Below are 24,063 nucleotides of genomic sequence, written 5' to 3'. Positions count from 1 at the left end.
TTTACTCACCTTACTAAATATTCACACACTGGATTACAACTGCAACCAGGAGCCAAAAGGAAGAGGCTTGAATAGAGGAAAAAACAAAAAAAGTTCAGTAAATCTCAGAATATTTAGGAAAAAGTCATAATTGAAATAAAAGATAGTTTTGTAAAGACATCCCTCAATAACTCAGCCCCTGTCCACCCATGCCATCTTGTATTTACCATAATGGTAATAGGGAATCTCTGCTACCAATGTACATATCATTGAACCCATCTGAACCTCGCATCTCCCTAACACTTACTTGCTTTCTTCTCACAGGGCCATACTGCCCATGAAACAAAGGAGAGCCCTGAACCTTCCTTCAGACTCAGTTAACACACTAAACCATCACCGTTTTTTATACTAAAAGTCAACATCCCATATCTCTTCATCTTTCACCTTTTCATCCCCTTAACTCTTGTCTTCAGCATCACACACCTGTCCTCCCATCATCACTGAGCAGCTCACTCATTTGGTGATGCTGCATCGAGGAAATGGACACAGGATAAAGACATGCAGACTCTTTAGTCTTTAAGGGACAGAAGGCAATTTCACTAGGGTTTGGTACAATGATAGGATGCACCCATTACATTCTGTAATGTGGTTAACGATTGAGCAGAAACAGTGTAAGGTTGAGAGGACCCTTTAGTATTGCAGAAGACATGAGACCCTCTCAAGAGCTGGTGCCATGATAAAATGCAGCTAGTATAATCAATAAAGTGGTCGGAAAGAGGAAGGTTATCCAGTCATTGAAATGAAGCCATCAACGAAACATAAGGGTGAGACGTACGCCTCTGAACCATTCTAAGAACTGACTTGGAGTGTGGCAACCCATCTAATCACTGCCAGCGTGGAAAGTGGATATAAAACAATGATGACGATGACGATGACAAATATGAGGAAAGTCAGAGGAGGGACGGCAATGGCAGCAATGCCTTTTATGCAGTGGCTCAAAGACTTATAATATGACAAAACACATTTTAACTCTGGTCCAAATGCTTGCAACAGAAATGAACTTCAGGAAGGAAACCAAAGATCAGATGGTGATTGGTGTTATTATTGTGTGGCTCCAGTTAAGCCATGATCAAAGATAATCCAGTCATGACTTCTCAGTCATAACATATTTATACTCACTTTGGCTAGTATGACCTTCCTTTTACATACATGTATGTGTGTGTGTGTGTATATTATATAGAGTGGTGACACATGGCCTAGTGGTTAGAGCAGTGGACTCGTGGTCGAGGGATCGTGGGTTCGAATCTCAGACCGGACGATGCGTGTGTTTATGAGCAAAACACCTAAGCTCCACGTGGCTCCGGCAGAAGGTAATGGCGAACTTCTGCTGACTCTTTTGCCACAACTTTCTCTCATTCTTCCTTCTGCCTCTTGCAGCTCACCTGTGACGGACTGGCGTCCCGTCCAGGTGGGGAGCCTATATGCCAAGGAAACCGGCCCCTAATGAGCCAGGCGTGGCTCAAGAAGGAACAAACAATATTATATAGATAGGTTTAAGAGACCTGTAGACTCGGAAATAACTTCCAAATATTAATAATTATTTATATATATATATATATATATATATATATATATATATATATATATATATATATATATATATATATATATATATATATATATATATATCTTTTATATATATATATCTTTTAAGAAGGTAGGATGAAATTTGAAGTCAATTTAGTTACCATTTCTAGCAGGTCAGTCAACTACATAGAGGATCCTTCTTTGGGTAATTTCTTTTAAGCAAGTAGAGCCTAAATCAAGGAAGATTTAGCTTTTATTTAAAGCAGAATGAGCAACTATGTAGAAGTGTCTTTACTCGCTCAATGGCTCCTTCACTTCTCAAGACAACAGGATATGATTTGAAGGATGTTTGGCTGTTATTTACAGCATGCCAAGTTACCATGCACTGAACTATAGTGGCTGTAACCATAGCAGCAGTAGAAGCATCACCACTTCTACCTGTTACAGACATTCGTTAAATTCCTCTTCCTTACTGAATTACCTATTTGGCTGTTATTTCTAGCACATTTAGAGACCACATACTGATTCAAGGTGGTAGTAGTAGTAGTAGTAGTAGTGGTAGTAGTAGTAGTAGTAGTGGTAGTAGTAGTAACAGCAGCAACAGAAATGGCTACATTTACAGACACCTCTTAAACCCATTGGTTGTTGTATTTCTGTAGAAATACAACACTTACATTTAAATTAATTTCTAAAATAATGAAGAATTTTGAAAAAAAGAAACAAACTTTGGAATGTAAATTAACATAGAATATTGATGAAAGATTTTAATTTAGGTCATTTTTAAAACAGGAAGTTTGAGTCAGAACCAGGGTAATCTCAGGCAGGTTGAAATTAAAACGACTAAATTTTTCTTCCATATTTCATTACCTGTTTAGCAACAGTTTCCCAAAAAATTCCTCTCCATTATCTAATTACAATTTTGATTCAACCCTTTTACTGCACAAAACAGAAATATATCAATGCAAAATTTCATTTCTTTTGGTGGCAGAAAGAAGTTTCGTGTATCACTCTGTCTGTTATTAAGGCATGTCATGTTTTAAGTTGTTTTCTGTTGAGATATATCAAGTTCATTGAGGCACCATCACTCGCAGAAAATACCAAGTCTAATTTTTGCTACATATTTGGAATCTCTTTTACTCTTTTACTTGTTTTAGTCATTTAACTGTGGCCATGCTGGAGCATCGCCTTTTAGTTGAGCAAATCGGCCCCAGGACTTATTTTTTGTAAGCCTAGTATTCATATCGAGCCCTTCTGGGTATTAGCGCGCGTCTACGATGAGTCTACGATTTTTAAAATAATTTACCATCATTTTTTTCCATTTTAATGCATTTTTTTCGCTATTACATAAGGGAAGTAACTCTCTAAAAATGTCTACGATGAGTCAACGATTTAAAAAAAAATTTAGCATAATTTTTTTTCCATTTTTAGTGCATTTTTTTTGCTATTTTTTGGCTATAACTCTCTAAAAATGCTTATATAATTATTTCCCTTACAAACCCGAGCAACGCCGGGCGATACTGCTAGTTTGGCTATAAAATTCTTTTCTATAATCTTCCTTAAATTCCTATATTTCTCTGCCACTGGATCTGCATTGATTTCTTTCTATATTTTCACACAATGCTTCGTAAAATTCATTTTCACGAGGGGCCACAGTGTTTGCTTTCTTGAAAACAACGTTGCTGCTTTTCCTGACAATGTTTTCTTCTTTTCTTTCTAATTTATCATGACTATCATCCTATTAAAAGTATTCTCTGAAGTCCTGTCTTCTTCCTTTCTTTTATTTCCATAATATTTATCTCTGTGTGGTGAGAAGCCTGCTTGCCAACCACATAGTTCCGGGTTCAGTCCCACAATGTGGCACCTTCGTATGTGCGTGTGTGTGTATGTATGTATGAGTGTATGTATTTGTGTGTCTGTGTTTGACCTCCTCCCACACACACACACATAATCACTCGACAACTGGTGCTGGTGTGTTTACATCCCCATACCACTGGCAGTTCAGCGAAAGAGGCTGATAGAATAAGTACCAGGCTTTAAAAAAAAATTTAATCCTGGGGGATGATCGATTTGTTTGGTGCTCCAGCATGGTCACAGTGAAATGATTGAAACAAGTAAAAGAATAAAAAAAATTTAATTTTTTGAGTTCAAATTCTGCCAAGGGCAACTTTACCTTTCATCCTTTCGGGGTCGATAAATTAAGTACCAGTTACGCACCGGGGTCGATGTAATTGACTTAATCCCTTTGTCTGTCCTTGTTTGTCCCCTCTATGTTTAGCCCCTTGTGGGCAATAAAGAAATAAGAAAGAGTGAGAGAAAGTTGTGGTGAAAGAATACAGCAGGGTTCGCCACCACTCCCTGCCGAAGCCGTGTGGAGCTTTAAGTGTTTTTGCTCAATAAACACTCACAACGCCCAGTCTGGGAATTGAAACTACAATCCTATGACTGTGAGTCTGCTGCCCTAACCACTGGGCCATTGCACCTCCACTGAAGATAATAAGCTTTCAAGGAAACCAATTGCCTGAAAAACACGAGAAAAATAGACGCAAGAAATTTGTGAACTTGTCCAAGAGGATTGATGCCAAACCATCTATTTGTGCTTCCATGTGATTGGAATCATTGTTAGAGTCTGGAATAAAATTCACAGAAATGACCTTCAGGAAAGAGGACTTCCATGGACTTGGGTCACTGAGGATTATTTCGAAAGGGATGATGCTGAACTATAATATATATATCTGACTCAAATGTTTTATTTGTTTTATGCTCAAACTGACCAGACCAGGCCTCTTACACCTACCCTACAATGTCTTTCTAATAATAACCAATCACACTCACTCACACAAATACATACAGCCATACATACATAGATTCCATGAGTGTCTGTACCTATGTGTTTGTGTGTTTGGTTTGTTTACAAATTTCACAAATTCCTTGCGAATATTTTCTGGTGTTCTTCCCGCAGTCAATTTCCTTGAAAGCTTATTATTTTCAGTGGAGGCGCAATAGCCCAGTGGTTAAGGCAGCGGACTCGCAGTAGTAGGATTGTGGTTTCAATTCCCAGACTAGGCATTGTGAGGGTTTATTGAGCAAAAACACCTAAAACTCCACGACGCTCCAGCAGAGGATGGTGGCGAACCCTACTGTACACTTTCGCCACAACATTCTCTATGTGAGTGTATGTGCACTTGGGTAAGTGAGTGTGTGTGTGTGTATGTCTACATACAATGAACTGCTTTTAGTTTCTGTTTACTAAATCCATACACAAGGTTTTGGCCAACCCAGGGCTATAGTACAAGACATTTGCCTAAGATGCCCCAAAATGACCATCCTTTCATTCCTGTTGCTTGGCATGATATATTTGTAACAGAATGACTCAATGACTCCATTATTTTATATGACTCAATGCAATTCGATACAGGTTTAACTAGTTCTTTCTAGCAGTCCTGGTTAAGAAGTGGGGGGTTCCTTTTGCTTTAGCTGTTTAAGAGCTGAGGTGTGGCTTGTGAATTTATTAAAGACCCAACATCATGTCATCACAACATTAATAAATGGGTGTGTGATAAACACATGGCAACACACACACACAAACAAAGATCATAGGCTGTAATTTCTCAGGAAAATTAGATGGAAATTACAGATTAGATTTTGTAATTCTCAAGCTAAGGTGTTAATGGAAGAAATGAACGAGTAATTTGTTAGAAAAATAAACGAAGCATTTATTTTATCAGCAGAGATGCAGCTTGTCAGTTGGTGGGGCTCAACTTGGAGAAGATACACACACATCATCATCATCAATTAACATAATGGCATGATTTGGAAAGTTTGACTGGAGCTGATATGGTTAAAGGCATATATATATAAGTATACATACATACATATATATATATCTGTAAATATGACATGCGACAATTATTCGGTAGCCATGATAAAACTCCGAGTTTCGGATGCCGGGGTGGAAATCCATGCTGCCATCTCTTCAGTTATCCGGCCATCGGAAAAACGCTATGATAAATGACCATTATACAAAGGGAAATTACTGCGTGATTGACTGGGAAATTACTGCGTGATTGACCGTTATTAAGATAAAAGAGCTATTCAAATGACTGCTAAGTAAGGGAGTAAAAAGTTCATAGTATTCGCATTAGTGCGCCTGTTCATACCTACACATGTGCACCCGCACACCCACATGCATATGCATACATTCATCCACCCTCACTTGAAAATATACACATCTTCACTCGCATCCTTTATTTAGCGGTCATTCAAATAGCTCTTTTGTCATAATAGTGGTCAATCACACTGTAATTTCCCTTTGTATAATGGTTATTTTTCATAGCGTTCTGAAACTCAGAGTTTCATCATGGCTACTGAATAATTGTCACATGTTACTTTTACAGATAAATTCCTCTATTTACATAATATCGAGGTCTCTTTCATTCTTTTGTTGTCTTACCATTTTTATTAATATATATATATATATATATACATATATATACGCCACTGAAATTGTGATTGGAAATCAAAAATAATCTGTCCGTGACTCTACAACAACTTTTCCTCAAACTTTTTTTCTCATACATTTTTCTTCTTCACCTTTCTTCTTCTACCTCCATTTTTCCACCTGTGTCGCAACCACCTACCATACTGTCTTTGATATAGCTCTCCTCCTGTCTTTTAAAAAACATTATTCTTCTACCTTTACTACTTCCGTCTTTTAGTATGTGACCTCGTCTGTATCACTAGCGATTTTTTTCCCCTGTCTTCCCTTCTTGAGATATTTCCTTCTCCTATGTTTCCAACGAAGAGCTCCGCTCGAAACGTCAAACCCTCCTTCTTCCCTGAGCGTCCAATAATACTTTATTTCTTCCACGTCCTTATGTTGTTGTTTTTTTGTTTTTGTTTTCTTGTTTGGATTAACTTTATATATATATATATATATATACACACACACACATGATGGTCTTCTTTTAACTTCTGTCTATCAAACTCAATAACAAGGTTTTGACTGGCCCAAAGCTATAGTAGAAGACACTTGCCCAAGATAGCATGCAGTGGGACTGAACCCAGAACTATGTGATTGGGAAGCAAGCTTCTTACCACACAGCCATGCCTGTGTCTATATATAAATACACTTTATATACCAATATATACACATAATCATCATCGTTTAATGTCCATCTTCCACCCATGCACAGATAGATGAATATAAATTGGTTTATATATACACACAGAAATATGATGTGTCACACAAACTTACAGACACACCCGATAAGACACACAAACACAAGCAAGCATATATGAACATATACACACACACACGTTATATATATATATACACAACCTAATCTAAATTTATAGAGTAGAAACTGCAATATTCAAAGAAGCCAACGCCCAAATCTATGACAAATCCACACCATTGAACTGCCCGAAGGGGTGCCACCACGTAATCACTTGACAAGTTAGAAACTCCTGTATTTGCTTAAGTATTTGTCTCAGACAAAGGCAGGAGTATGTCGACATAAATGAAACACACCCAGTACTAAATGAGAGATATACGCAGAAGGTAGTGATACCCCAATACCCACAGTTTATATACACACAGGTAGATTTGTTAGTAGGCTGTTATGTAGATGTGTGTGTGTATATATATATATCATCATCATCATCATCATCACCACTGCTTGATAACCAGTGTTGGTTTGTTTATGTCCCTGTATGTTAGTAGTTTGGCAAAAAGGGAATGACAGAATAAGTACCAGGTTTGGAAAACAAAAAAAAGGTAAGAACTGGAGCTCAATTTGTTCAACTAAAATTCTTCGTGGCAGAGCCCCAGCATGGCCATGGTATTATAACTGAAATAAGTAGATGATAAAAGGCAAGAACTAGATTAATTAATTGAGCAGTTGATTAATTGTTTGGTTAATCAATCAATCATCTAGATTTGTCATAGTCGTTTTGTCACAATACACAACTTCATCAATGACACACCCCAGGGATGAAAGGACGTTCACGAACCTGATTGATCAATTAACCAAGCAATTAGACAAACAACTGATTAGTTAAATGGTCAAGAAGTTAACCAACTGATTATTAAATATGGAAGTGAAATAAAACCAGAGTATGGCATACCATGCGTAAGGTGCTGAAGTAATTACACTGCAATACGAAATGAAGTGTTTTGCTCAAGAACACAATGAAATATATACACACACACACACATATATATATATATATATATATATGTATATATATATATATAAATATGTATATATATTCGTGAATTTCACGTTCTTTATATATAAGTTTTATTCTATATAAATATGTATATATATATAAATATGCATATATAAATACATATATAAATATATATATATGTATATATATGTATGTATATGTATATAAATATATACATGCATACATACATATATAAATATATATATATATATATATATATATATATATATATATATATATATATATACATATGTATATATATATATATGTATGTATGTATGCATGCATGCATGCATGCATGTATGTATGTATGTATGTATGTATGTATGTATGTATTTCGTTTGGGATTTGGTTTGCAAGATTCTTTATGTGAGTTTGTGTGTTGAAGCATATTTTGTTGTGTCTGGGGAGAGTCATTCACTTTTTGTGTCTTATTTTATAACAAACTCACCTGTTCAATTTCCACTCATTTACTACTTTATTTTTCTAAAATTTTTGTTGTGTTTTTGTCAACGTCTATGGAAAGGGTTGCAGGACACAATGAAAATTTTAGAAAAGAATAAAGGAGTGAATGAGTGCAGACTTTACCGATGAGTGTGTTAAATAATAAGGCACTAAAAGAGAATGACACTCCTTGAGCACAACAGAATATATACGTATGAATGAATGTAGATATTTGTGTCTGTGTTTGTCCCCCACCCCATCATCGCTGGTGTACACAGGGTAAATGTGTTTGCGAGTTGTGGTTTCTTTGGTTTGTTTGTTCCCAAGCAACACTTATTTTAGTGCTGTTAACACTGCTGGATTGAATTGTACTGAGTAGGTGTCAAAACCATAATGATATCCATGGGGCAGCTGATGATGGAGATATGTTGGACTGTTGGTATGGCTGTTTTTGCATATGTCGAATAGTATTATTGGATTATTGTAGGTATGGCTGTGGAATAGTATTATAACATCCTTTGTACACACACACACACACATATATATATATATATAATATATATATATATTATATATATATATATATACATGGTTTACTGAAAGTTTTAATTCATTCCCTTTAATTCATTCCCTACATTCATACATACATATATATATATATATATATGTATGATGAGCTTCTTTCAGTTTCCATCAACCAAATCCACTCACAAGGCTATGGTCGGCCCGAGGCTATAGTAGAAGACACTTACCCAAGGTGCCATGCAGTGGGACTGAACCTGGAACCATGTAGTTGGGAAGCAAGCTTCTTACCACACAGCCACATATAGGTTGCTCTCATTGTCTAGATTTTGTAGAGGTCAGATGATGGAGGATGTTATTATGTAATTACATGGGAGGTGCCATATATTGAGAAGAAAAAAACCCGATGGGATATTGATGTGGTGATGGGTGGAGGTGGGGTGGTGAGGCATGCGTATGTGTGTCGGTTGTGGGGTGGGGGAAGGGGTGGTTCTGTTACCTAATGACCTTCTCACTTAATTACTAAATGGAATATTGACATCTCACAGATTGTCATGGATTTCGAGAGATGGAGGAAGGGAGGAAGGGAGGATGGGGGGAGGGCAGAAGGTAGGTGATGGGTGGATGGGTGGATGGTGGTGGGGAGAAGTGGAACCCACTTTTATATGTGAAATACCATCATGTTATGACTGATAAATGGAGGGTAGATGAAAAGGGGGTGGGACGGGTGCGTGACTGCCTGTTTTCATAGTTTTTAATTCAGGGTGGGCTAAAATGTGAAAGAGAGAAAGAGGAAGGAAGAGAGAACCTCAGAGAGAGAGAGAGAGAGAAAGAGAGAGTGAGAGAGAGGGGGGGGCAAATATTTCTCAATTTGAATTGAGAAATACTTGGTTTGGGTGGATGAGTTTTAAACTTTTGATATGTTTGAGGACAATAAAATTTATTCTAATTGGTGTTTAGGAGTGGCTGTTGTGGTAAGAAGCTCACTTCCCAACCACATGGTTCTGGGTTCAGTCCCACTGAGTGGCACCTCGGGCAAGTGTCTTCTACTACAGCTTTGGGCTGACCAAAGCCTTGTGAGAGTATTTGGTAAGTGGAAACTGAAAGAAGCCTGTCGTATACATATATATATTTATATCTCCCTCATTATTTAAAGGTTATATATATATATATATTATATTATATATATATATATATATATCATCATATATATATAATATATATATTGTTGACAGGGCTATTAGACAAAAGAAACAGGCTTGGAAGGCCTGGAAGAACGGTGGTAGCAGGGAAGTGTATCAGTCTGCCAGAAGGGAAGCCAGGAGACAGGTCTATCTAGCCAGAGGGGAAGCAGAGAAGGAAAAATTTGCCAATGTCCTGCGTCGTGAGGATGAAAGACTTGAGGTATTTCGTGTTGCAAGACAGTGTGTGAGAGAGAATCGTGACGTGGTAGGAGAGAAATGTGTTCGCAAGGAGGACGGTTCACTTGCACTTAATGAGGGTGCAAAGAGAGAGACTTGGAGACGCCACTATGATAGGTTGCTGAATGAAGAAAATGAATGGGATAAAGAGAGTCTGCCGAATGTCGACCCAACAGAGGGACCAGCAATCCGAGTTAACAGTTCCTTAGTAGATAAGGCAATTAGAAGCATGAAAACAGGGAAAGCCCCAGGCCCATCAGGAATTACTGCAGAGATGCTCAAAATATCTGGTGGTGTCGGCTATAGCTTAGTCACCCGTATAGTTAACCAGGTGATACACGAGGGGGTCATACCCAATGACTGGTGTAGCAGCATAATAGTCAACTGCTACAAAGGTAAAGGCGACGCGCCTAGAGAGACAAATAACTACAGGGGCATCAAGCTGCTGGATCAGGTAATGAAGGTTACGGAGAGGGTTGTAGCCCAACTAATTAGAGAGAGAGTTACCTTAGATGATATGCAGTTTGGGTTCGTGCCAGGGAAAAGTACTACTGATGCTATATTCCTGGTAAGACAGCTGCAGGAGAAATACCTAGCCAAAGATAAGCCCTTGTACCTGGCTTTTGTTGACTTGGAGAAAGCCTTTGACAGGGTCCCCCGGTCCCTTATCTGGTGGTCAATGAGGAAACTAGGGATAGAAGAATGGTTGGTGAGAGCTGTGCAAGCCATGTACAGAGACGCTGCTAGTAAGGTGAGGGTGGCAACGAGTACAGTGAAGAATTCCGGGTAGAGGTTGGGGTCCACCAAGGTTCAGTCCTCAGTCCCCTCCTATTTATCATAGTCCTCCAGGCAATAACGGAGGAATTCAAGACAGGTTGCCCCTGGGAGCTCCTCTATGCTGATGACCTTGCTCTAATTGCTGAGTCACTATCAGAACTGGAGGAGAAGTTCCAGGTGTGGAAACAAGGATTAGAATCGAAGGGCCTTAGAATCAACCTAGCCAAAACCAAGTTCTAATAAGTAGGAGGTAGATCAATCACAAACGCCTTCAGGTAGATGGCCCTGCTCGATCTGTAAAAAAGGTGTAGGTAGAAACTCTATAAGATGCACCAAGTGTAAGCTATGGACACATAAGAGGTGCAGCAATGTCAAAGGAAGGCTAACTAGGAAAATAGTTTTTGTCTGTGGCAAATGCTCAGGAGCAATAAACACTGGAAATATGCAGAGACCAACTTCTGCCACGTTCCAGGGAGACAAACTAGAAGTAGTTGATAGCTTCCGCTACCTAGGAGACCAAGTCAGTAGCGGGGGTGGTGTGCTGAAAGTGTAACTGCTAGAGTAAGAATAGCCTGGGCAAAGTTTAGAGAGCTCTTACCCCTGCTGGTGACAAAAGGCCTCTCGCTCAGAGTAAAAGGCAGACTGTATGATGCATGTGTACGTACAGCCATGCTACATGGCAGTGAAACATGGCCGTGACTGCTGAGGATATGCGTAAGCTCGCAAAAAATGAAGCCAGTATGCTCCGATGGATGTGTAATGTCAGTGTTCATAATCGTCAGAGTGTAAGTTCCTTGAGAGAAAAGCTGAACCTAAGAAGCGTCAGTTGTGGCGTGCAAGAGAGACGGCTGCGCTGGTATGGTCATGTGACAAGAAAGGCTGAAGATAGTTGTGTGCAAAAGTGCTACACCCTAGCAGTGGAGGGAACCTGTGGGAGAGGTAGACCCAGGAAAACCTGGGACGAGGTGGTGAAGCACGACCTTCGAACTTTAGGTCTCACTAAGGAAATGTCTAGAGACCGAGACCTATGGAAGTATGCTGTGCATGAGAAGACCCGGCAAGACTAGTCAGGCCATAACCCGTGGCCCCGACTGGGACGGACGTAGTCAGTCCTGTGCATACCTTCCTTCTTGTGACACTTATGAAGACCTGTTGAGGCAAGTGAAAATCAAATCAAATCAAAACAAATCAAAATAGATGAACATCAGTGGAATTGTATTCTTTGTGGTACCAGTGCCGGTGGCACAAAGAAACCACCCAAACGTGGCCGTAACCAGTACCGCATCGACTGGCCTCCGTGCTGTGGGCACAACAAACACCATCCGATCGTGGCCGTTCGCCAGCCTCATCTGGCACCTGTGCCGGTGGCACATAAAGACACATCCGAAGACCCGGCGACGTAGTCAGTCCACCTGTGCATACCTTCCCTCTTATGACACTTGTGAAGACCTGTTGAGGCAAGTGTGTGACACTTGTGAAGACCTGTTGAGGCAGAGGCAAGTGTTGTGACACTTGTGGAGACCTGTTGAGGCAAGTGTGTGACCCTTGTGAAGACCTGTTGAGGCAAGTGAAAATCAAACCAAATCAAAATAGATGAATATCAATGGAATTTGTATCTTTGTGTTCCAGTACCGGTGGCACCAAGAAAACCATCCGAACGTGGCCGTAGCTGGTACCGCATCGACTGGCCTCCGTGCTGTGGGCACAACAAACAACATCTGATCGTGGCCGTTCGCCAGCCTCACCTGGCACCTGTGTCGGTGGCAATAAAAAACACCATCCAAAGACCCGGCGACGTAGTCAGTCCACCTGTGCATACCTTCCCTCTTATGACACTTGTGAAGACCTGTTGAGGCAGAGGCAAGTGTGTGACACTTTGTGAAGACCTGTGAGGCAGAGGCAAGTGTGTGACACTTGTGGAGACCTGTTGAGGCAAGTGTGTGACACGCGTGACACTTGTGAAGACCTGTTGAGGCAAGTGAAAATCAAACCAAATCAAAATAGATGAACATCAATGGAATTTGTATCTTTGTGGTTCCAGTACCGGTGGCACACAAGAAAACCATCCGATCGTGGCCGTTCGCCAGCCACATCTGGCACCTGTGCGGTGGCACATAAAGACACCATCCGAAGACCCGGCGACGTAGACAGTCCACCTGTGCATACCTTCCTTCTTGTGACACTGTGTGAAGACCTGTTGAGGCAAGTAAAAATCAAATCAAATCAAAACAAATCAAAATAGATGAACATAAATGGAATTTGTATCTTGTGGTACCAGTGCCGTGGCACACAAGAATCATCCGAACGGGGCCGTAGCCAGTACCGCATAGACTGGCCTCCGTGCTTTGGGGACGTAACAAACACCATCCGATCGTGGCCGTCCGCCAGCCTCATCTGGCACCTGTGTCGGTGGCACATAAAAACACCATCCGAGCGTGGCCGTCTGCCAGCCTCGTCTGGCACCTGCCAGCCTCATCTGGCACCTGTGTCGGTGGCACATAAAAACACCATCCGAGCGTGGCCGTCTGCCAGCCTCGTCTGGCACCTGTGTCGGTGGCACATAAAAACACCATCCGAGCGTGGCCGTTCGCCAGCCTCGTCTGGCACCTGTGTCGGTGGCACAATAAAATCACCCACTACACTCTCGGAGTGGTTGGCGTTAGGAAGGGCATCCAGCTGTAGAACACTGCCAGATCTGACTGGCCTGGTGCAGCCTTCGGGCTCCCCAGACCCCAGTTGAACCGTCCAACCCATGCTAGCATGGAAAACGGACGCTAAATGATGATGATGATGATGATGATGATGATATAAAACATTTAAATAATGAGGGAGATAAATTGAATATTAATTTAAAACCAGTAGCCTAGCATACAAAAATCTGAAAAATCAGAGAAAATTCTAATACGTGTGTATATTTAAAGGGCTAAAAACCACTATGTGGACAGCCATATGCTAGAAGTAGATCACCTATGATCAAACTACAAAGAAAGAATGTTCTCTAGAGAAAAATTCAGCGTATATATACACACACACAATATATATATATAATGGATATATATATATATGCATATGTATGTATGTATGTATATGTGTGTATGTTTATGTGTGTCTATGTTTGTCCCTTCACCATCACATGATGGCCGATGTCAGTGTGTTTATGTCCCCGTAATTTAGAGGCTCGGCAAAAGAGACCGATAGAATAAGTACTAGGCTTACAATGAATACGTCCTGGGGTGAATTTGTTTGATTAAAGGTGGTCCTCCAGCATGGCCGCCATCAAATGACTGAAACAAGTAAAAGAGTACCCACATTCCACCCTCCTCCTCTACCCCCTCTTCATCATCATCATCCATTACCTCCACCACCACCACCATCATTTTCCTCTTCATTTGTTGCTCCCATTGCTGTTATTGTTATTATCATCATCATCATCATCATAATTATTGCCATCATTGTAATTATCTATGTGATTATCATTATTGCTATTGCTGTCATTATCACCATCATCATCATCATCATCATCATCTTTAGCATATTTGTCATCATCGCAGTAGCTACCACCACTAACACCGTCATCATCAATCCATTGTCTCTAGCTAATGTTATAACCAGCAGCAGCAGCAGCAGCGGTTGGAGGGGGCCCCTTCCATGTTGTCTCCTCATAATGATGATGAAAGCATTAGGACCCAACAGAATCCACATTTGCGTTTCTTGGACAATGATTGATAGATTGATTGAGACTGACTGACAGACAGACAGACAGACAGACAGACAGACAGACAGACAGACAGACAGACAGACAGATAGATAGATAGATAGATAGATAGATAGATAGATAGATAGATAGATAAATAGATAGATAGATAGATAGATAGATAGATAGATAGATAGATAGGTAGATAGGTAGGTAGGTAGGTAGATAGATAGATAGATAGACAGACAGACAGACATAGATAGACAGATAGATAGATAGACAGACAGAAAGGTAGATAGATAGACAGAGGGAGAGAGGTGGAGATGCAACTGCCCGACCCCTCCTTTTCATGGGTCCATTCTTAAGCGATAACAAATTTGGCCTCAAAAACTATGACAACCTCACTAGACAAATTAGCTAGATGGGACAGTCATGACTGGATTGTCTTTTAAACATAGGTCGGCTACTTCATGAGAGCTGACCCAGGGGGCATATAGCAACAACAATGGACAGGGCAATAAAATGTCTTAATCAGATATAGTATATCTGAAATACAAATGGGATGGTCACATTTGGAATAGCTTAATCAAGGCTCACCTTAAGTTCAACAGGCAAAACATCCTTAACGGAAGTTTGTTCTAACAAACCTTTCCTTTCCAGCAACCAACTGATCAACACACACACACACACATATACACACACGTGTGCATGTGTACACTATTTCATATGCATAAGTGCAAATTTATATAAAGAATGCATGTAAACAAGATTTCATAAGTAAACATTTAGCAAATAGGCACACCTCCACACACACACATACACGTCATCATATATAAGTGAATACATACATACACACACACACACACATATCTGTACATAAACGTAGGTATGTGTGTGTGTGTGTGTGTTCTTTTATTCTTTTACTTGTTTCAGTCATGTGACTGCGGCCATGCTGGAGCACTGCTTTTAGTCGAACAAATCGATCCCAAGACTTATTCATTGTAAGCCTAGTACTTATTCTATTGGTTTTTTTTTTTTGCCAAACCACTAAGTTACAGGGATATAAACACACCAACATCGATTGTCAAGCAATGATAAGGGTGGGGACAAACACAGACAACACACACACACACATATATATACGATGGGCTTTCAGTTTCTCACTGAGGCTATAGTAGAAGACACTTGCCCAAGGTGCCATGCAGTGGGACTGAACCCGGACCCTGTGGTTGGAAGCAAGCTTACCACACATACATATGTGTATATATACATATATATATATATATATATATATATATATTTATATATATATTATATATACCTATACACATATATGCATACATGTGTATATGTACACACACACACACATGTACATATACGAAGATTAGTCAAAAAGTAATGCCGTTTCATTTAGGACAGGTATAATTACCAACAGAGGAACATGTATCATACATCAAAATGAAGCTGGTCCTCTGTGGATCACATCCCTACTTCTCAACAAAGTCACCATTTCTCTCAATAGTAATGTTCCACCTTCGAATGAGAGCGTGTGTTCCTGTCCCGTAAAATTCTGTTGAGTGTTCTTTGAGCCACGTTTGTGCTGGAAGCTCCAATATGAACATTTCAGAGTGTTTGGGTGTCAATATGAGAGCAGTGCAATCTGAGGAACTGTGCCGAGAGTGATAAAAATCAAACATCCAGTCAACATCGTGGTGTTTGGAGTAATCACTAGTGATGGCAACAATTCGCCTCCATTCATCTTCCCACACAGCCTCAGACTCAATTCGGAGGCCTACATGAAGTGCGTGGATGAGGCAGTGCTGCCCTGGCTCAAGAGAGTGGCTGCTGGAAGACCCTATGTCGGGCAACAGGACTCTGCACCATTCCACACAAGCAGGAGAATGCAGTCATGGCTGTCAGACAATTTCTGCGACCACATCACCCCTAACACCTGACCACCTAACTCCCCAGACTGCAACCCCCTTGATTATTATGTTTGAGGTGCAGTTAAGTGAGAGCCCAACACAACTCCTTGCAACACCAAAGATGAATTGAAGGCAAGGATTATGCCAGCATTTGCCAAATTAAACAAGGAGACTGTCCAGTGGAGTTGATGGAGATTCCGAAGTTGTCCGGAGGCCGTGGTTGACACCAATGGCGATTTTATTGAATAGATTTACTCTTTAGTATTTCAAGATATTTCAATGTAATTTTGGTAAATATATCTATTAAGATGAGATGGCAGTGTTATTTTAATTTTTGCGTAATTTAGATGACAGTTTATTCACCACACCCTGTATCTATATTTATAAATATTTAGCAGAAGTAACCAAGTGACTCAAGGTCTAAGAGTTTTGTACTCCACTTATCGATTTCAAACATAAAGGATAAAACATTTTTTAAAAATTTACATCAATAATAGACACCAAAATAATTACATTGTTTCTTTATGTTATACAGAATGTCCCAAAAGTCACTGATGAGTTTCAATTTACAATAACTTCCTTAACTTTACAAATAAATGCATGAAATGTTGATACAATATAAAGGACATTATGGAAAGTAATATGCACAAGTCAAATTTTGCAACACCACATATGGAAAATGACATTGCTTAAATGGCAGCCATTTTCGGCTTCACATACCTGTGCTCTTATAAAACTTGCACCATAACACCCTCAAGAGTTTCAGACCCCACTTCTCTGATTTCTTTGTTGATGTTCTCCTTCAGTTGCACCAGAGTCTCCGGTTTGTTGATGTAAACCCTATCTTTCCAGTATTCCCACAAGAAAAAATCCAGGCTGGTCAAGTCTGGGGAATGTGAAGGCCAGTTGACATTGCCGTAATGGGAGAATATTCTCTCTCCAAAGCATTGCCATAGCAACTGCATTGTTTCTCTTGTGGTATGAGCAGTTGCTTCATCTTGCTGGAACCATGTGTGAGGTCTACTTTGAATGGCCTTCACATTCCCCAGACTTGATTAGCCACGATATTTTTCAGTGGAGATACTTGAAAAAGAGGGTTGACATCAACAAACCAGAGACCCTGGTGCAACTGAAGGAGAACATCAATAGAAAAATCAGAGAAGTGGGGTTTGAAACTCTTGAGGGTGTTATGGTGCAAGTTTTGGAAAGAGCACAGGTATGTGAAACCGAAAATGGCTGTCGTTTACGTGATGTCTTTTTTCATATGTGATGTAGTGGTGCTGCAAAATTAATTTCTATTATGTCCTTTATATTGTATCAAAATTTCATCCATTTATTTGTAAAGTTAAGGAAGTTATTAAAAATTTAAACCAATCGGTGACTTTTGGGACACCCTGTATCTGTGGCAGAATGCGTTTAGGAAATAATGCATATCTTATTAAGCCTGCTCTAATTTAGAGAGTAGCTGTGGGGATTATACCGAACTGGCAAGGTGCCTCAGTTTAATTTAGTAGCTAATTCAACTGAATCTCAATTATATATATATATTATACATCAGCATGGCCGCAGCGCTGAGCTGAAACTAAAAATATATATATATATATATATATATATATATACTATATATACATATTTTATACATATATATATATATATATATATATATATACACACACATATATATATATATATACACACATTCATACATTTACATACATACACATGCATACATACACACATGCATACATACATACATACATATCCATCTGTCAAGAAATAGTGTCCAATAATATATGTAGATATATATATATACACACAAACACACACAATTTATTTCTACACATGCACACACACCCAGCCGTGATAGGAATACAAATAACAGAGGAAGAAAGGTGCTAATAATATGGAAACACAGCATGGTAAGGAGAGCAGTGATAAGAGGAACTGTAGTATTACCGAGGGTGGTGGTGGTGGTGGTGGTGGGGGTGGGGGGTGACGGTGACGGTGACGATGGGAAGTGAAGATGGTAGAAATGGTGGAGGTAGGAAAGATAGCAACAATAGGGTGAGTGCATTGTGGGAAGGGAAAAGGAGGTGGGCGAATGCTAATTGAGGGCACAAGGTCACCAACGCAGATATATATATATATATATATATATAAAAGGAGCAAGGCAGAGAGAGAGGGAGGGAAGGAGGGAGCTACTAAAAACTAGTATTTTAATTTATAAGCCTGGCAAAGAAGGAAATCAAAACCAGATGTTATATAATTGATAAAACATTTATAAAATCTAGAGCAAGCTGTAGGAATTCCATGTTATTAAAATCTCTTTATTTTGATGCATAAATAAATTCCTAAGGTGTTCTCCTCATACTGAAGATTGCGATTTTGTTATCGTTGGTGTTCCATAGTTTGTGCTGTTTGAAACCTTAACGAGCATTCACCGGAGCTTGTAAACAGTACACTAAAAGGTAAAAGTTGCGATTATGTCTCTAATGATGTTCCATAGTTAAGATCATTCACACGAACTTTGTTTCATTATGCATACACACACACACACACAAACACACATGTATATGTACGTACATATATATATATATATATACATTTTTATACAAATAAACACACACGCACATATATATATATATACACACACACACAAACCCTGACACACATATACATATATATTTGTTTATACATATATGTGTATGTTTATACACACACACATACATATATATATATACACACACACATACATATGCACACGCACACACATCGTCATCGTTTAACGTCTGTTTTCCATGCCGGCATGGGTTGGACAGTTCAACCGGGGTCTGGGAAGCCAGGAGGCTGCACCAGGCTCCAGTCTGATCTGGCAGTGTTTCGACAGCTGGATGCTCTTCCTAACGCCAACCACTCCGTGAGTGTAGTGAGTGCTTTTTACATCGCACACAATAATGATCGGCTTCTTTTAGTTTCCATTTACCAAATCCATCCACAAGGCTTCAATAAACTTGAGACTAAAGGAGATGTCTAAGGGGCTATGCGGTGGGACTGAACCCCAAACCATGTAATTGGGAAGAAAGATTCCTAACCACACAACCATACCTGCACCTCAATTGTACTCATAACTCAGAGGTCCACCTTTGTCACGCCCTGTTTTCACACCAATTCAGTCAAAAGACTACATGAAGAGCCCAAGGTGTCTGGTACAATCCCTTGGCTTGCCAGCTCCTGCCAAACTTTCCAACTCATGCCAGCAAGAAAAACAGATGTTAAATGATGATGACGATGATGATGATGTGACTGAGAAATACTCAACCACATTCTTATTTCTTTTATTTTTACTGGTTTCAGCTAGAGAGTGTGGCCATGCTGGGGTACCGCCTTTGAAGAACATATGCTTGAAGGGAGGGACTAAAACCTGCGGATTTCAGATTAGGGGTCACATGCTGTGTCAACTGAACCCTGGATGTTGTTACAACTTTTGTTGTTTAACCCCAGGTCCAGCCTTTATTAAACAGACCTATGATCAAAGACGTTCCAACCACGATCACCACATGCTATATTATGACTGTATTGTGACTGTATTATGCAACCTATCGCTGTTTCTTGAGATGGTAGGGTGTTATTCGAGGGAGTTTGTGGCAGCTATTTTTAGGATTTCAAATGACCATGAAGACACTCTTTTTACTTATCTCCAAAAGCTTCTGGTGTTTCATTGCAGAGATAACAAGATGGTGGCATGTGTGTGTGTGTGTGTGTGTGTGTGTAGTGCGTGGAGAGATTTAGAGAGACAGGGGTGGGGTGCTTGAGGAAGAAAGAGAAGAGGAAAACTATGATGTGCAGATGTGTGAGTGGGGGGGAAGAAGATAAGAGATATAAAAGGTTATGAGTGTGCATGTGTGTATATGTGTGTGTATGTATATGTATGAGTATGTATGTGCGTGTGTGAGTGTGTCTGTGTATTGTTAATTATGTGCGGGCACTAACTAGCTTCTTTATATCACACGCATACATGTAACCATACAAGATGTTGAAACACACACACACACACACACACACACCTACATACATGCACACACACAAACATCACCATTTGGTAAAGCTTGCTCAGATACATACATACATATATACACACATACACATACATAAATACATACATTCGCATACATACATATATACATAAATACATCTACACACATACATCTAAATTCATACACGCATACATACACAGATGTAAGCATGCAATACACACACAAACACATGACCATGTGTATATGCGTGTGCACACACACACACACACACATGTAGACATAAACATTTGCCCTCATGTCTAAATATAGCACCAGAACACTCGACCCTCCTATAAACACACTGCACTTGTCAGCCATGTCACATAAAGGTGAGGGGTTAGGGAGGACGTTGGGGTGGGGTGGGGGAGCCGGCAGGGTGACAACTTGGAGACACACACACACACACATACACACAGACAGAGCTCCACCAAACCCACGTCCAGAGATTGCTATACAGGAAGTAGCAAAGCTACTCAACCTAAAACTAACATCTTGACAACCCAGAGATGTCCAAGCTGTCCGGCTCTGTGCAATGTGTGCGTGTGTATGTGTGTGAGTGTGTGTGTGAACAGGGGTGGGAGGACAAATCAGATGTGCCCTCAACACATTCAGTAGGTGCTACACTTATTATAATATACATATATATATATAGGGAGATGTACTCGCATAGCAAGTGATTTGATCTGAGATCGTGTGCTGAAACGAAAACAATTGCAGCGTGGAAGGTGTTTGTAAGCCATTTAAGAAACACACAAATTAAACTTAAATGTTGAAGTGAATCGAATGGCTTTTGTGTGTTTCTTAAATGGCTTACAAACACCTTCCACGCTGCAATTGTTCATATATATATATATATATATATATATATATATACATACACACACACATATATACATATATACATATATATATAAATAAATAAATGGAGTTAAACGCAGATGTTATTCAGATCCTTTTACTTCCGACACGTTTCGAAGATATCACTGGTATAAAATGGTGTAAAACAATGTAATCTTCTCTTCAGGGAAATGAAGAAATGAAATTCGTCAGTAAGACATTTTAACAGAAAATGATGGATATGTATAGTGATTAACTGAATGCTATTAAGTTTGTTTCAAAAAAACGTCAAAGGTAGCCTATAGAAAGAGGAGGGATAAAAGAAAAAACTAAATAAATGAGAAGTATATAACTATATGTATATTAAATAAAACCATACAGACTTGGAAAAAGATATATCTAGTGAATGTGAAATGTAAGAAGCTATCTAATGTTTAAATTATATATAATGATAGATATCACTTATATGAACTAAAGGTGTGTTTCTGCCAATGATATTGATACCTTTATTAATATTAAAATTAATTTAGTTAATACCATCCATCCTCCTAGAAATATTAATAACAAGGTTATTGTATCTGAAGTCAATTACAACAGAATCAAGTTTATGTCGAGTAACTCTAAAATTAAAAATTCTATATACCAGTGTAAAATTACTACTGGTAATGAAGTATTTTTTTTAATATAGGAAGCACATCATCTCAGTTATCTAAAAGAATTTCTAATTGTTATTCTACGTTCAGGGATAGGAATAAACGTAACAGCACAGGGCTTAGTAAATTAATTTGAGATCTAAAAGACCACAATATACAATTTAATTTAGATTGGTTGATTCTCTCAATCTCGATACCTTATGACAAAGGCAAGGAATTCTGACTTCTCTGTAATTCTGAACTATATTTTATTCTTTTTTCTAAAAATCCATTTGTAAACACTGTTATAGAGCATGCATACCAATGTAAACATTGGCAGAAACACACCTTTAGTTCATATAAGTGATATCTATTGTTATATATATCATTTCAAGACATTAATTATTACATGTTAAACTGTTGTCCTAATCCAGGGTCCAGGTATGGATAACCTTTATTGAGAAGCAGGCTACATGAGACATGGTTCATTAACAAGTGGAGGTGCCTTTATTGAGAAGTAGGCTACATGAGACATGGTTCGCTAACAGGTAGAGCTGCCTTTATTGAGAAGTAGGCTACATGAGACATGGTTCATTAACAAGTAGAGGTGAACTACGTACTTCACATAATTTTAGCTTTCAACTAATGCCACCCTTCTGGCTAGGTGAGCAGGCCAACAATCCCCCTTATCAGAAAGCTATTCCATCACAGGGTTACCCAGTTACAACTGAATGGATTGAAACAACATGAAATGAAGTGTTTTGCTCAAGAACACAATGCACCACCTGGTCCAAGAATTGAACCCATCATCTAGCAATCGTATGTGTAATACGCTAACCACTGGGGCATGTGCCTTCACACAGGAGCATAAGGGAATAAAATAAGAACAGTCAGCATCCATGAGAAAATATTTCTAACATTCTGCAATAAACTGTTTCCACTTTACTTAATAGTTTGTTAACAACTGACCATCACCTATGAACAAGTATGGCTTGGTAACATATACAATACTTTTGCTAATTGTTTTAGGTGCCTGCAGTCCCAGATAGACGTAGACATCTTTTGATCCCACAACAAATCCAGGATTTGGAAGCTGCAAGACAACAAATCTCCATCGGCGGCCCTCAGCTGGTGCTCATTTACAGCTGAGCAGACTGGGGAAATATAAATATAACAACATGAAATGAAGTGTTTTGCTCAAGAACACAATGTGCTACCCAGTTCAAGAACTGAACCCATGATCTAGCAAACATAAGTGTAACACCCTAACCACTGGTACTTGTGCCTTCACACAAGGGAATAAAATAAGAATGGTCAGCAGTGAAATGCCTTGCTCAAGGATGCAACACACTGCCCAGTCCAGGAATTGAACCTATGACATTATGATTATAAACCAAATACTCTAACCACTCTACCATTCTCTTACACCCAGTGAGTTAATATATTAAATAATGGTTTCAAATTTTGGCACCAGGCCAGCAGAGGGGAGGGAGTAACTTAATTACATCATTACCAGTGGCCCAACTTGTACTCATTTTATCAACCCTGAAACGATAAAAATATAAGTTGACTTAGGTGAAATTTGAACTCAGAATATAAAGACAGATGAAATGCCACAACACATCTTGCCTAGTGGGTGCATAATTACGCCAGCTCACTTCCTTTAGATTGCTTTAACCCTTTAGCCTTTAAACCAGCCATATCCAACCAAAATATTCTGCCTGTTTCATTATCAGACTGGCCAGATCTGGTCTCTCACACCAACTCTGCAATATCATTGTAAAAATTAAGTTACCCTTTCAAAATCTCAAAGCTAGAATATGCTGCATGATTAATACAAAAGAATGAAAATAAATGAGCATTATGTTGTGGAAGGATTTCCGACCACCTTGCCAAGTCACTAAAGGTGGACTGACTCATTGATATAAATTAAAGAACTGT

At 39.2% G+C, this 24,063-nt stretch overlaps 1 protein-coding gene across 5 annotated transcripts in view; it reads right to left on the bottom strand.

Annotated features, from left to right (window-relative positions):
- The window catches only part of LOC115219741 (histamine H2 receptor-like), a 192,131-nt gene that overhangs the window by 71,988 nt on the left and 96,080 nt on the right, over window positions 1-24,063 (bottom strand). For 4 of the 5 annotated variants that reach the window (XM_029789967.2, XM_029789968.2, XM_036509797.1 and 1 more), the window contains exon 3: window positions 10-66. The exons of the other annotated variant lie outside the window; for it this stretch is intronic. The gene's annotated coding sequence lies outside the window, so the exon portion shown is untranslated. The remainder of the gene's footprint in view (window positions 1-9; window positions 67-24,063) is intronic. 5 annotated transcript variants of the gene reach the window in all.

Source organism: Octopus sinensis, linkage group LG15 (genome assembly GCF_006345805.1).
Source record: "Octopus sinensis linkage group LG15, ASM634580v1, whole genome shotgun sequence".
NCBI lineage: Eukaryota > Metazoa > Mollusca > Cephalopoda > Octopoda > Octopodidae > Octopus > Octopus sinensis.
This window is presented reverse-complemented; position numbering and strand designations above follow the sequence as displayed.